Below are 16,190 nucleotides of genomic sequence, written 5' to 3'. Positions count from 1 at the left end.
AACCTTTGTTCATAGTTTGCTTGTCTTTTTAGTTTGATTTCCCGTATCTCCTTTTCTAGCTTTAAGTGCATCAACTCTTGAGTGTCATTTGTGATATCACTGGACTCTTCTGGAGTTTCTGTACTGGATGTATCTGAGAGGTGGACTGGACCCCATTCATACTCATTTGAGTCATCTTTTGAATCGTCTACTTGCTGCCTACCAGTGTATGTGATTGGAACTATCAGGGGTGCAAATAATTCTTTGATTCTTTCTACTTCATCTCTCATATCTTCTGGAACTTCAACTCCTTAAAATGTTGTAGCTGACACCATCAGAACTTGAGTACTTACTGTTTCTTCTCTCTTGATTGGTAGTTCCTCTTGTTCTTTTCTACACTCTGCTTTTGTTTGTTGAGTGTCAACTTCTTGTGATGTTGAAGGCGACATCCTTTTCTTCCACTTAGACTTAGAAGCATGTTTTTGGTTTGATGTCTTTTTTGGATTGTATCCCAGTGCAACCTTATCATTTATAGATTTTGTTTGCAGTTAAATACTCTTGATGTTTTCCTAGGGGACCAGTGCCTGAATATCCCATGCTGGATCATTTTTTAGCCGGGACCATATTGGGTTGGGGAAATCTCACAATGCCTTACTTCCTCATTTTGACTATCTTCATTGGAAAGCCACTTAAGAACAACATCCTCTTCTATTTCATCCACTACGGAAGTAGAAAACTGTACAAAAAGACCATCATATATGATATTCAGAGTTGAAATCTGTGTTCTCATAGCCTCTGATGGTTTGCCCAACTATTTCGGTGATGGAGGAATAGAGACTAATGAAAGTACTGGTTCTATCTTGTATCCATCCATGCCAGTATTTGTAATCTTCAATTTCTTTTCTAAGTCTTTCATCGGAGCTTCTGAACTTTCATTTGTAGAGGCTTCCCTATTATGAGGCACAAAGGTATCAACACCTTTTGTCAATGTATTACAGGGGAGATTTGTATCAGCAGGAATACTGACTTCAACTCCATTATAAGGAAATTTTAAGCATTGATGGTATGTAGATGGAACTGCCTTCATTTCATGAATCCACGACCTTCCCACTAAGATATTGTATGACAAAGGAAGATGAAGTATCTAGAAAATGACATTTCTTTCTACACATCCCACCCTGATTGGTAATGATACCAGACCTTTAGAGGTCCTTTCTTCTTCATCATAGGCTTTAATTGTTATTTTCTTGGCCGGATCAATGAAATTTTTAGAAAATCCTAGTTGTGTAAGCAGACTGTAAGTACAAATATTCAACCCTGTGCCTCCATCTATCAAAACATGTTTAACTCTGTGTTTATGGATCATCTCTTCAATATGCAATGGCTGGTTATGTAGATTATTTAGGGAGTTGTCATCTTCTTCAAAGAAGGTCAAATAGTGAGGTGAAGTTAGATGACCCACCATAGACTGAAACCGATCAATGTCTAAATATTTTGGAACATTAGTGGTGAGCAATGCTTTGTCTAGGATCTCTTTATGAGCATAAGAGATTTTAAGCAACTCAAAGATTGTGATTTGAGCATTTGTTCTCTTCAGTTGGTCAACAACGCTATATCTATAGGATGATGATGAAGTTAGCTATTTACATTTATCAAATGTTGATTCTTTTTGTTTGTTTTATGAGGTTGGTAGGTTTGATGATGTTTGAGCCAAAGTTGAAGAACTAGCTCCTTGGAGAGTTACTTTCTTTTGAGAATGGGTCATAGCATTTGCATGTCGTGATTCATGTTGTGTTTATCTTTGATTATAATCACATTGCAATATTCAGGTTGGGAAGACTCAATCATGTTGATGATGTTGTCATTGTTGGTATAAGAATAATTTACTTTGGCACCTCCTTTTGTTTTTGAGGAATCACCTTGTTCGTAGATAGGTAAGAGATCTTTAAATGCTTTGTCATCAACATTTGTTGGGTGATTCCTAACAATAATTTTACCAGCGTCTATGAGATCTTGAATCTCATGCTTGAGATTCATGCAGTTATTTTTGTTATGACCTTTGTTCTGATGGTAGTCGCAGGTATTCATTTTCTCTCCACCATTTTGGTACGAATTCTAGATCATATGGCCTAGAATTATCTGGTAACGTTATTAGGTTGTTTGCCAATAGAGTTTTGAAAATGGATTCGTATGATTCTTCCCCAGGAGTGAATTCGCATTTAGGTTTCAAAAACCAAGGTTTCTCTTTAAACCACTCTTTTGCTTTCTTCGAAGGATTTTTTGCTGCGGTTTCAGCTGCTTTGAGTGCTTGTGTGCCACTAGCCAAGTTGAATATCATGGGCTTTGAGTTGGTTTTAACACTATCTACTACTCCATCATTAACAAGGTTCTTGTTATTGTCTTTGCCTTACTTCAATGCTTGTTCTTCTCTTTAGAGCTAGATCATGGTTGTGTTTCTTTCCAAGGTGAGATATTTCCTTTCTTTATAAGCACATCTTCCATTCAGATAGCATTATCTACCATTTTGTTAAATGATGTGCATACTTTCATTTGGATACTATATTTCAATTCAAGGATCAAATTGTTGACGAATATATCCATTTTCTCAAAATCTGGGATAGGCCATGAATACCTAGAGAAAATCTTTCTCCAGTGTTGGACGAAAGTGAGTAAAGGCTCCCCTATTTTCTGTTTGTTATTGTAAAGTTCGATCATAGTAATAGGATGTCAAATTTTATAGGAGTATTGTTGTAAAAATAGTTGGATTAGTTCTTCAAAAGTTTTTATTCCCTTAGGTAGACTTGAGAACCATTCCATAGCTTGTCCTCCCAAATTCCTTGGAAAAAGGTGCATGAGACACGTTTGATCGTGCATGAAATCCATACACAAAGCACAAAATTTTCTGATATGGTCCTGGGGATCTGAGTTACCATCATATTTGTCAAATTTTGGGATGTCAACTCGTGAAGGAAATGGAGGCATGTATAGGTTTTTGTCAAAGGGAAATGGGCATATTGTCTCCAGAGAATATTGTTTTGGGGACTTATCCTTATTTTTCAGTTCTGTGATCTCAGTCCGCAAGGCTTGTAATTATCTGTGTACCATTATTATAGGTGATTCTTCCTTTTTAGTAACAAGAGTTTGAACATCATATCCAATAGGAAGTTTGGCGCCTTGTTTTGGTAGCTCTAGAAAATAGTCTTCTTTTTCTCTAGCCATGATAACCTTCATCATTTTTTGGAAATCTTTATCCTTTTGACATCTATGAATATTTTTTTTTGGAGGTTTAGAGTCTTTAGATTCACTTGATGAGAAATCATTTTCGATATCATGAATACTGAGGTTGTCTTCATTATTTTGTTCTATTCTAGGTATAGTGGGAGATAAAGGTTCATCATAAACTGGTATCTCTGATGATGAAGGTTTATTAGCCACAAGATCCTTTTCGTAAAATGGATTATCTTTATATGAAAAGGGTTTCCCTTTGCCTTTGGCATCTTTCTTATGAGAACTCCTAGTTTGAATAGGCATTTTTATTGATTAGTGTGACCTAAAGCTATTTGTGATGCAGAAGTCAAGATCAAATTTAGAGCTAGTTGTTCGGTTAACGTATTGTTTGGGAGAAACAACTAAGATTTAGTCTAGTTTTAGGAATGATCTATCCTGTATAAGATGCTTATCTAAGTTGATCTGAGAGAAGTGACTAAGACTCAGTCTGGTTTCAGGAATGATCTATCCTGTATAAGACATTATCTAAGTGACTTTGGTTTGATAAGTAGTTGATTGAACTAGGCGAAAGATGATCGACCAAATCATGCAACACAAATGGCAGAGGTACACTGTCTTTATCTGTTTATGCTCAGGATGATGATAACTAGTTTAATGCTTGATGTAGACTATTATAGGCAAGTTTGACTATTCTAGACTAACAAAATCAGAGATCTGTATGACAAGTTTTACAAGACCAAACGACAGTATGCTAGCTTCAAGATAATGACAATAGTGTTTCGTACGAGTTGCTTCCTAGTACCGTACGACAGATGGGTATGTCTAGAATGAAAGACTGTTCAGTGCAAAATTTTATCGTATGACATAGGATGCAAGGTAAAATGATAATTCTTAGAACCAGACGACATACAATTAGAGCTCGTACAACACAGGATGAAGGCTCAAATAACCAACAGTTAGGACTGATGGAATATCATATGACACAAAATATGAACCAAGATGATAAATAAGAAGATTCGTACGACTGTTTTCTGGACTAAGTTTTTGATCGCTGACTGACGATGAGCAGTTTAGGGGTGGACTGAGTTTTTGATAGCTAAGGTATACTAGTTTTGTGACACAGACATAGTTTCGACTAGGATAGACCAGTTTTGGATAGAGTTTCAACTTAGGATAGACTAGTTTTGACACAGACAAAGTTTCGACTAGGATAGACTAGTTTTGGACAAAGTTTCGACTTATGATAGACTAGTTTTGACACGGACAGAGTTTTTGATCACTGAGTTGTTTCTTGTTTTTTTTTTTTTTAGTTTTGGTATTCCAGTTTTAGTTTGAGGGATGAAAACACAGAAAACATGTAATATGAATAATAACTCCAATCACATCATGCAAACCCTACAGAATTTGGTGAGAGAAGAAATTTTTTTCTTGTAGACTCAGGTACACACTGAATAGCTAATCAAAATACGACCACTAAGTCTCACGCAATGGATTCTCAATGCCGTATTAGCCGACTCCAAACACTAATGGGGGCACCAAATGACAAGTATATTGGGAGAGTTACTATCTCTCTTGCATAAAGATTATCCCCCCTTTCGGAGGTGAACCAGGTAGCTTCTAATTTAAATTAGAACTAGTAATGGATCCATTCGGCGTGTCGAGGTATAAACTCAATTAAGAGGTCTCCCAACCTTGAAAACCAAGGTTTAATATACCTGAGGGTACAGAGGAGAGCTATTCTCGAGCATTGTTGTTGACTTGATTTTCATCAAATCATGTTTATTTTATAGTGGTTTGGAGTACTTGGTGTTTATCCATTCCCACTTGGGTCGTTCCCCTCTCACCAGGCATAATGGCTATAGAGTTATTAGCTCCTCAGGAGGGCAGGCCTACTAAAGATGTACAAATCTCAAAATTAACGAAAACACCTCAAGGGTCTAGAATTTTGATTGTCTATAAAGACAAGAGCATACTCTCCTACCTCTCAGAATTTTCTTAAAGTATGAAATACATATTTGTTCTTTAACCAGATAGTAAGTTAGGTGCCTAAAAATGAATTTAATGAATACACAATGTTTGCTCGAATCTCCTTAGGAAACCTGTAAAGACAATGAATCAGTAGTCATATTGTCTTCATGCAACAAGCATTCTACAAAAATTGATTAGGCTGTGAAAATTCTTCAGATAAACAGATAACCAGCCAGGGTCAGCATCAGTGTAATCAAAATTGAACAAAAAACCTGAAGAACAAAATTTTCTTTTTGACCAAAAAAATATAGAATCGTACGACAATTCTCACCGACTCATACGATAATTCATACAGGATCGTACAATAATTTAAGTTTGTCATTCTGGCATATAGGAAATGTCGTATGATAATACGCAGAAACTGTACGAAAAAAATCTGAAAAGTAAAAAATCTGAAAAAAAATAAAAATAAACAGTTAGTCTTGGAGGCCGAAAAAAGAGTAGTCTTTTGCCCCATGGTGGGTACCAGAAATGTGTGTGTGAAAAAGTGAAATAAGTTTGATAGCTGCAGGCACAACACTTCAATTAAGTCATTACATGTATGGTTAGACAAATATAAGCATGAATAATAAAACCATAACAAATTGACTAATTGTCTTCCTCTCAGATTTGTATAAGTAATACCAGTGACTAGACTACACAAAGACAAAGGATTTAATCTATATGAGCATGATATTAAGCTAAATGGATGAAATATTGATGAAAGATTCAAGCAATAACGAATTCAAGCAATATGGATTCAAGCAATCATGAGTAAACTAAATATGCAAAAAGCTAAACTAAGATGCAATAATCTCAAAAAACAAGCACAATATATTCAATAACTCCAAAGCAAAAAGTGTATAATAATAAATCTCCAGGGTGATTTGAGTGAGAGCTGAAGGCAATAATTTATAGAGATTTACAAGAGAGATCAAGAAAAAGCACAATTTAGGATAATTGAAATAATTGAGAAATCGGGTTCAGTTAACCTTGAGATAGATTCCAATTATAGTTTAATTGAAATGCATTTAAATAAGAAGTTCAAGTTGCATTAGAAATCAGAATTAATTAATTTCATGCTTTTGTGATAAAAATAGATAATTCTTTGATTTATTCAAGAAAAGAGTCTTTTCAATGCAACTGAACTTCTTTTTCTGAAAATCTTTGAGTTCCAATTTTAGAGAATGATTAAAATTCCTTTTAATTGCTTGTCTCATTTCAAGTTCTCAATTTAGAAGAAGAAATAATATCTCAAGTTTGATTTCTCTTTCAATTCAATTCTTTTATTTTATTTTCAATTTAACTCTTTCTTTATGATTAATTCCTCTTTTGTAATAAATTAATTCCTTTTTTATGATTAAACGATAAACTTATTAATTAATTAAATATGCTAGGATATTTAATAAATTAAATAGGATAATTGATCAAAATGATTTCCTTGATATGATTTAATTAATTAAATAAATATTTAATTAATATTGAGTATTTGATTTTCCATGTGACATTTGATGATTAAAGAATTAATTAATGTGCTCAAGATTGATTTAATTGCCTTTGGTTAGGACCTTGGTGATGTTGTCGAGATTAGGGGCCCATGGTTTAGATGACCATTTTTAGGGTATTACAACCAGTAATGTAGAGTACAGTGGTATACCGATAGACCGATGAGGTAGAAGGAAGATAGGTGATCACCATAAATCTCATAGTGGTGATCGGTTATTCGGGTGCAGTGGAAAAAGGTGAGTTGGTGAGCTTATGTTTATGCCAAACTAAAGGTTGGTGAAGTCAACTTTAGTCATCATGCAATTAAGCCATGATTACTTGTGGATTTTTTGGTTTGCATTTATAAGACTGAACCCAACCAATAAGTCACTATTTTTTAGGGATACAGTGGCAGAATTGGTTGAGTAGTTGGCAAAATTGTTGCATGGCATGTAGAGAAAGAGCGGGAAGATTTGAATTCTAAATCTACCAAAATCTGTGATTTCTTTGATTGAGGAAACACCTTAAGCTAACGACAGAAAATGTATAAAGTATTTTTGAGTTCATTCAAAACTTCTTGATCGTAAAATTTGCAGTACAAATCATGTGCAAGGCAATCCAAAAAGTGCAGTAGAGTGTGAGGAAGTGCTAAAAAATTTAGCAGAGCAGAGAGTGTATGAGGTAGACCGACAGATTACAGAGCCGAGGATAAGAAGACCAACAGAGTGCAGAGCCAAGGGTAAGAGGACCGACATAGTGTAGAGCTGAGGGTAAGAGGATTTGCAAAGTGTAGAGTCGAAGGTATAAGCAGAAAACCGGTGTTGTGCATAGCAGACACAATAGTGTGGATAGAATATGATTTACATTGTGATCTGATCAAGTTATCAGTAGATACCTTAGCAGATCATCTTTTTGTTGCTTTCTAACCATTGCAACTTAAATCCCTTAACCGGGTGGACTTTAACAAGTCCCTTTGTAAAATCCCTTAACTAGGTGGCATCATAATTGATGTTCCTAAGTCCTTTAACTAGGATACCTTTAACAGGGTAAAGACACTAATAGGCCTTAAACAAAATCCCTTAACCAGGTGGCACTTAACAGTGTCTTTGTAATCTCCTAACAGGGATGGCTCCTCACCAGGCGTACTCTAGAAGAGTACAAATTTTGTGAGTTCCTACTCACACCGTGGTTTTCTCCCATTTGGGTTTCCACGAGATAAATCTTGGTGCCACTGTATATCTTTTCATGCATGCGTAATCTTCTACAGTAATTATGTATATTGATGAATATTAAGTTAGTGCAGATTTGAGTTAAAAGTTTTAATTGTGAAAATTTGATAAAGTGTTGATTCACCCCTCCCCTCTCAGCACCGGTTGGGACTAACAAAGAGTACATCCTTTTGTACCTTCAATCAAGGTAGTCCTTTAAATCTTTCCTAACATAATGATATTCCAGTAGTAGCCCTTAAGAGCCTTCCCTTCTTCACAAGAGAAGATCAAACTGCTGCTATTGAGAACATAAGAGATGTGGCCTCCTTGTGTGGAGTTCATCACATCACTGAAAATAATGTTGCAGTTAGGTTGTTGGTAGCCTCCTTCAAGGGAAAATATATTCAATGGTTTAGGAGCTTGCCAGTAAACTCAATTTCTACATGGGATGAGTTGGGAGAACAATTGAACAGATAATTTAAAGATAAATCAGACCACCTCTCTTTGGTAGAGAAACTCATTACCATCAAGAGAACTCCTCATGAGAAAATGATGGATTTAAACTTTAGATTTCAGAAAACTTAGAATAGGATTCTAGCAGTAGTAAGGCCATCTAATGATCATGCATTTTTGTATTATTTGAAAGCTCTTAATAGTGATATTTTAGGGATGTTACAGTCAATGGGTGGAAACTCATTACCTGTGGTATTTGAGATTGCCATAAGAGTTGAGAATAGTCTTATCCAAGTTGGAAAAATAGCCCCTAGGCCTCTTATGCCTATTTTTCTAGAGATACATGTTGGCATATTAGCATAACTGCTGATGATATTGATGAACTGGTATGAGGACTGTTGGTGATGATATAATTGAGATATTGTTTGATGACTTGATAATCAATTTGTGTTCTCATTGATGGCAACTATGACCAGAAAGATTTGGAATGGATTTGATAGTTAACTGGCAAATAAAACTTTAACCGGTAAATGCAAAACTGTGTTATGCTTAAGAAATTGGATCTTGAGATTGATGAAGAATTTAGTGTCGCAGTTTGGAATATGGGTTGGTAACATTGTAATGAGGTTATGACCAGAACCACATCATGTTTTGGCTATCAAAAGTCATGTTTGCAATTGACTGATGTATTTTCTGTAGGGTTTAAGAAGTGGTATTCAAATCTTATAACTGGTAATGATTTTGAGTTTGGTGATGTATTACATTATGTTTGTAAGTTGGTGATGACATGGCTGAAACCACATGAAGTGTTTAAATGATGTTGTGGCGTGATCAAAGAGAAAATTTCTTGGGAATGTGCGAAGTGCTTAGTAGAATGAGCTAAGGGTTTGAATGTGCATCAGATTGATGTGTGATGATCATTCAATGGCTATAGTTGATTTGTAATTGATTGTAATGATCCATATGATGATATGTAATGAGTTGTAAAGATCCGTGATTATCTATGATGTAAATCTTGGGGTTTTGTAACAGCTAAATTGTAAAGTTTATTTAGGGTAAGTCTGTGATGATTTACTATGTTGATAATCAAGAGAAGAGTGTGTGGCCAAACAATGTGTGTGTCTGCAAGAGAGAAGAAAATTGGAATAGAAAATGATTTGTACAAGCAAGAGTACAAATTTTAGATCATACATCTGTTGTTCCCTAATAGTTGCAACAAACTCAAAATCCCTTAATTGGGTAGGTCCTGACATGACTGATTGTATAAATCCCTTAATCGGGTGACTCATTAGCTTGGGTTCTAAATCCTTTTACAAGGTTACTCCTAACAGATTAAAGATCCTAACAGGGCTGAGGTAAATCCCTTAGCTGAGGGACTCCTAATAGGGTCTGCTCCTAACGGGGCACTTCTGAAAGAGTGCAAAAATATTGTGGGTACCAACTCCCACCGTGGTTTTTCCCATTTGGGTTTCCACATGAAAATCCTATTTTTGATGTGTTGCTTAATTTTTTATGCATTGAGTTGATATATTTCTATTGCATGCATGTTGATGAACACTTAAATGAGCAGTTTGATGAATCTGATTAGCAGTATGATTTCAGTTGTTATGAGTACTATTTGTGTTGTTTTCAAAGAAGTGTTTGGTGGTTGTTAAAGTTTTAAAGTTTATTGTTATTACTGATTCACCCCCTTGTTGGCATGTTTGGCATACCGATGAAGATGAGATGATGGTGGATGACTGTACCAATAGAGGAAGATGACATGATAAATTATTTATATTGTCATTTATGTCAACTAGGTTCAACTGACGTTTAATGTTGTGTACAGTTGGTTTTTGGTGATTGACTTATTGGCTAAGTGATTTGGTCTACTAGAGTAAAAGTTTGACAGTTTGACAGAGTTTACCGATAAGATTGCAAATTAGGACCTTAACCGGTAAAGAAGATAAGTTTTGATGGAATTGGGTGATTGGCGATGTTTGGGACTTGTGGTTTGATACATAAGATTTTATGATGGATTTGAGTATGTAACCAGAACTGTATCCTATGATGGTTACCAGAAGGCATGTTTTGAATTTTTGATGAAGTTTTGTCATGGTTTAAGAAGGGTTTAAGGACCGGTAAATAATTCTCTTAACCGGTAATGATTTTTGGTTTGGCGGTGATATACATCAAGTTCACATTTTGATGATAATGCTGAACAAACCATGTGATGAGTTTGAAATATGTTTTGGCACATTTGGAGAATGAATTTCTTGGGAATGTGCAAAGTGTTTAGTAGAATGTGCTAAGGGTTTGACTTTGTACCGGATCGACTTGCTATGACAATTTATGATCATTCAACAACCGATATTAATTTGTAGTTGATTTTAATGATCCCTATGATGATCTATAATGGGTTGTAAAGATCTATGATGATCTATGTAGTAAGTCTTAGGGTTTTGATGCTGACCTGTTTTGTAAAAGTTATTTATGTCGGCAAGGTTGATGTTTTGAAGTGTTAGTGATTTTGAGAAGTGCGAGAAGTCAAACTAGAGTGTGTGAGAAGATCTGCCAAAGAGATGAAAACTTAGAACTTAATTGGATTTGATCAAGCAAGCAGTAGAGTGCTATACACAGATCATTCATTGTTGTTCTCTAACAATTACAACAACTAAAATCCCTTAACCGGGTAGGTCCTAACATGCCTCACATTGTAAAATCCCCTAACAAGGTGACTCAATATCTGAGTTCTAAATCCTCTTGCGAGGTTGATCCTAACAGATCAAAGCTTCTAACAAGGCTAAGGTAAATCCCTTAATCGGGTGACTCCTAACAGGGTTTGCTCTTAACAGGGCATCATTGTAAGCTTCTAACCGAGCTTGGCTCCTAACAGGGTGCATTCTGAAAGAGTGCAAAATATTTGTGGGTACCAATTCCCACCATTGTTTTTCCCTATTTGGGTTTCCACATGAAAAACATGGTGTTCATGTGTGGTATACTTTTCTTGTGATGTTCATGTTTTATTTCTAATAACCAGTAAAGGAAGTTTATGTTTTTTTATCAAAGATCTTAAAGTGATTACCGATATTGATGATTATATGATTGATGAAGCATTCTAATTAGTTGATAAGTTGGTAACTGTATTTGTTGATCTGATATTGAATTGATGGCTGATCTGATTAATAATTTTACATAAGAGGAAATGATTATCTAGATATGATAAGGAAATTTGTTATGAAGATTTGGTTTAAGTGTTGAATGTTTTTAGATCTGAGATAAGTTTGTTTTGGTGTTGAAAGTTTCAATTTTTGTTAATACTGATTTACCCCCTCTCAGTATTAACCGCATCCTCTAGGTTTATCACCCCCTCTCAGTAATAACTAGTTCCTCACAAATAACAATTGGTATCAGAGATTTGGTCCTTTGTGTGCACAAGCTTAACCACTTGAGGAAAAGATTTGGAGGAAAAAGATGAAGAAGGAGGGTACAAAGTTTACTAAGGATAGCTACACAATATGGAAAGACATAATGAATATTTATATTAAAGGTATGGGTTCTTAGTTTTGGCAACATGTTACTAATAAATATGTACCCCCTACCGGTCCTCTAACTCCAAATCAACTTAAGGAGTAGCAGGAAAACAATCAAGCACTGGAAGCCATTGTAAGTGCATTGTCTAATACCGAATACATTGGTGTACATGGATTAGAAATTGCATCTGAAGTTTGGGAGAAATTAGAAATAATCTATGGTGGTGACAAACATATTCAAAAAGCTAAGGAAGAGAGTCTTAGAGGTAAATTTGATGACATGAGAATGGTAGAAGGTGAGAATATAGCTCAGTATGGACAAAGGATCAAAGAGGTTGTCGGTGGTCTTAAGAGTGCTGGAGGAAATATTGAAGATGACATTGTTGCAAGTAAGATGTTAAGAACTCTTTTACCTACCTATACTATAAGGGTTTCTGCTATTCAAGAGTTAAGGTCAGTAAGTAGTGATAACGTCACTGTTGATTCTCTTATTGGTAAACTAATTGCATTTGAATTAAATAGTTTTGATAACAGTACTTATAAGACATCTGAATTGGCTTTTAAAGCATCTATAACTGGCAGACCTGTGAGAAAAGGGAAATATGTATGTCACAGTTATGATTGTAGATCTAGTAATGGAAGTAGTAGAGGAGATAATGATGATGAAGACCATGTGATGGAGTTTGAAGTTCTTCTGCCTAAGAGACTTCCAAGAGGCACTGGTAAATATAAAGGTAAACTACCTCTTAAGTGTTTCTCTTGCAATAAGATTGGACATATTGCTGCAAATTACCCTAAGAGTGATAGTAAGGAGAAGTTTAGGAAATATAAAGGAAAATGGAAGAAACAATGCTATGTTGTAGTTGATGAAGGTGTGACAGATGAGGAATCTGAAGATGATGACAATGAGGGGATTGTCTTTGTTGTTGTGAAGGAAGATCTGACTGATGAAAAGGCCTTTCTATCTCAGTTTGACTCTAGTGATGAGCAGATAATAGATAGTGGTTGTTCACATCACATGACTGGTGATAGTAACAAATTCATATCCCTTGAAGAGTTTGATAGCAGTGTGGTAAGATTTGGTAATAACTCACCCTGCATGGTAAAAGGTAAAGGATCCATTTTACTGAAAGGTAATAGTAATGCAGATGATGTTTATTTGGTTGAAGGATTAAAACATAACTTACTGAGTGTTTGACAACTAAATGATAAAGGATATCACCTTGAGTTTAAAAAAGGAGTGTGCAGGATCATGGGATGCAATGGAGATTTGATTGCTACTGGTAAACATACTAGATGTAATCTTTTTCTTCGGAATGCTAATGTGAATAGTTGTTTGGTGGCTAAAATTGAAGATAGCTAGTTGTGGCACAAAAGGTTCTATCATGTCAACTTTGATAATTTGATAAAGGTTAACAAATCAAGTATGGTGAGAGGTATGCCCCAACTTGTTAAACTAGATAATGCATTATGCAAATATTGTCAGATGGGTAAGATTACTTCGACATCTTTTAAGAGTAAATCTTTTTCTTCAGAGCATATTCTTGATTTAGTGCATACTGATCTATGCAGTCCTATGAGGACTAGAAGTTTTTATGTTGATAGGTATTTTATGATTTTCATTGATGATTTTTCAATGATGATGTGGGTAACTTTGTTGAAGGAGAAATCTTAGGCGTTTAGCAAATTCAAGATCTTTAAAGCTTTAGCTGAAAAGGAAACCGACAAGAATCTAAGGTTCTTAAGATCTGACTAGGGTGGAGAATTTACTTCTGATGAGTTTACTTGGTATTGTGAAGAACATGGAATAAAGAGACAAATGTCAACACCTAGGACTCCACAACAGAATGACATTGCAGAGAGAAGAAGCATAACAATAGTGGAAGTTGCTAGAACAATGTTGATACAAGGAGATGTTCCAAAAATGGTTTGGAGAGAAGCAGAATGCGCTGCTATTTATACTTTACCCTGAGGTCTTGTGAAGAAAGGTAATGATAAAACACCTTATGAGATTTGGCATGGTAAGATTCCTATTGTTAGCTACTTTAAACTTTTTGGTAGTAGATGTTTTATTAAGAGATGATTTTATTGGAAAGTTTGATGTGAAGAGTGATGAAGGAATATTTCTTGGATATTCTACCAAGAGTAAAGAATTCAGATGTTATAATAAAAGGACAAAGAAAATTGTTGAGAGTGTTAATATTAAAATTAATGAATTTTCTGACAAACCTAATGAGTCCACCAAATCTGAGCCTGCTGATGATAAATATAAACTTGTGTATATTGAACTGGAAGATGAGAAAAACAATGTAGAAATAGGAGCTCAACTAGTAAGAAATGAAGAAGATGATGAGCATGAAGTAGAAAGCATTGTATCAGTAATGGTAATCCCAAGATATGTAAGGCTAAATTATTCAGAAGACCAGATTATAGGTGACAAGAATGCTAGTGTGCCGACAAGGAGAAAAATCAGAGAGAATTCCTATCTGATTTCAAACTATTGAGCCAAAGAATGCTAGAGAAGCTTTGGAAGATGAAGACTTGTTGAATGCAATGAATGAAGAACTTGACTAGATTGAGAAGAACAATACATGGTCTCTTGTTCCTAGATTGGAAGACAAAAATGTTATTGGGACAAAATGGGTATTCAGAAACAAACTTAATGAGGATGGTGAAGTTGTAAGAAACAAGACGAGATTGGTTTGAAAAGGTTATGCACACGAAGAAGGTGAAGACTATGGTGAAACCTTTGCACTCGTGGCAAGACTTGAAGGTTTTAGAATGTTGCTTGCCTTTGTTGCTTTTAATGGATTTAAGGTATATCAAAAGGATGTTAAATCAACTTTTTTGGATGGTATCCTGGAAGAAGAAGTATATATAAAACAACCAGATGGTTTTGCATTGAGTGAAGATGAAAATATGGTTTGCAAACTACACAAGGCACTATATGGATTGAAGCAAGCCCCCAAAGCATGGTTTGAAAGATTGCATGCACATCTGATCAAGATAGTGTAATAGCCTAAAAATGGTCATCTAAACCATGAGTCCCTAATCTCGACAACGTCACCAAGGTCCTGACCAAAGGTAATTAAATAAATCTTGAGTACACAATTAATTCTTTAATCATCAAATGTCACATGGCAAAATTAATCAACCAATATTAATTAAATACTCATTTAATTAATTAAATCATTCCAAGTAAATCATTTAAAATAATTATCTTAGTTATTTTAATTAAATATCTTTTGCATATTTAATTAAATAAATCAATTTACCATTAAATCATAAAAAAAGAGGAATTAATTTGAAAAATAAATAAAAATTGCCATAAATCTTCAAAAAAGGAAACAAATCAAGAAAGAGGAATTGGAAATTATGAGCACAAATCTTCAAAAAAGGAAACAAATAAAAAAAGGAATTAATTGACCAAAAAAGAATTAAAAATTTGAGAAAAGAAATCAATTGGAGAGAATCTTGAAAAACAAATTAAAAATTGATAAATAATCTCAAAGAAATCAATTAAAACAATTAAATATTAAAATTGACAGAAATAGAGAATAAATCAGTTTTTTTTGATTTTATCTTAATTTTAGTTCAATTTTCGAAAAGCATCCAATCACATCAATTCACCTGGATTGTGCTTCCTCTTGGAAAATCTTGACCGCTCATCATCATTTGATCTCAGCCTTTGGTTTCTTTCCGAATTTTCTATAAATTCAAGCTCTCATCTCTCATTCAAAGATTCTGGAGAATATATTGTTATTATGTTGTTTTTGCTCTAGGTTCATTGAGAATTTGTATTGAGATATTGCATATTAGTTATTTCATATTGATTAAATCATTTACCTTAAATATTCATTAATATTGCTTAAATCATGTTAGATTAATCATGCATATCTAGTTTAAATCTTACATATCTTGCACTCATCTAGCTTAAATCTTGCATCCATTTAGCTCATATTCATGCTCATATAGATTTAAAAATCTTTCATTTAGGTGTTGTCTAGTCACTGGATAGCTTAGCAATCTGAGAGCAATCTAAACTCGCATCTACTAAAAGGCAATGGGTCACTTTGTAATGGTTTATTATTCATTGATTATTGATTTACTAACCATGCATCTAATGACTTAATTGAAGTGTTGTGTATTCCAGATACAGATACAGGTCCACTTTTCACACACACATTTTTGGTGCCCACCATGGGGCTCAAACCCACAACTACAAGATTTCCAATGTTTCTTGAACAAATTTAATGTTTGGTTTTTATAACTAATAAACATGTGTTAAATTTTCAAATAAAAATCTTTCTTTTTGCTT

Source organism: Cryptomeria japonica, chromosome 9 (assembly GCF_030272615.1).
Source record: "Cryptomeria japonica chromosome 9, Sugi_1.0, whole genome shotgun sequence".
NCBI lineage: Eukaryota > Viridiplantae > Streptophyta > Pinopsida > Cupressales > Cupressaceae > Cryptomeria > Cryptomeria japonica.
Note: the sequence above shows the minus strand (reverse complement) of the source record.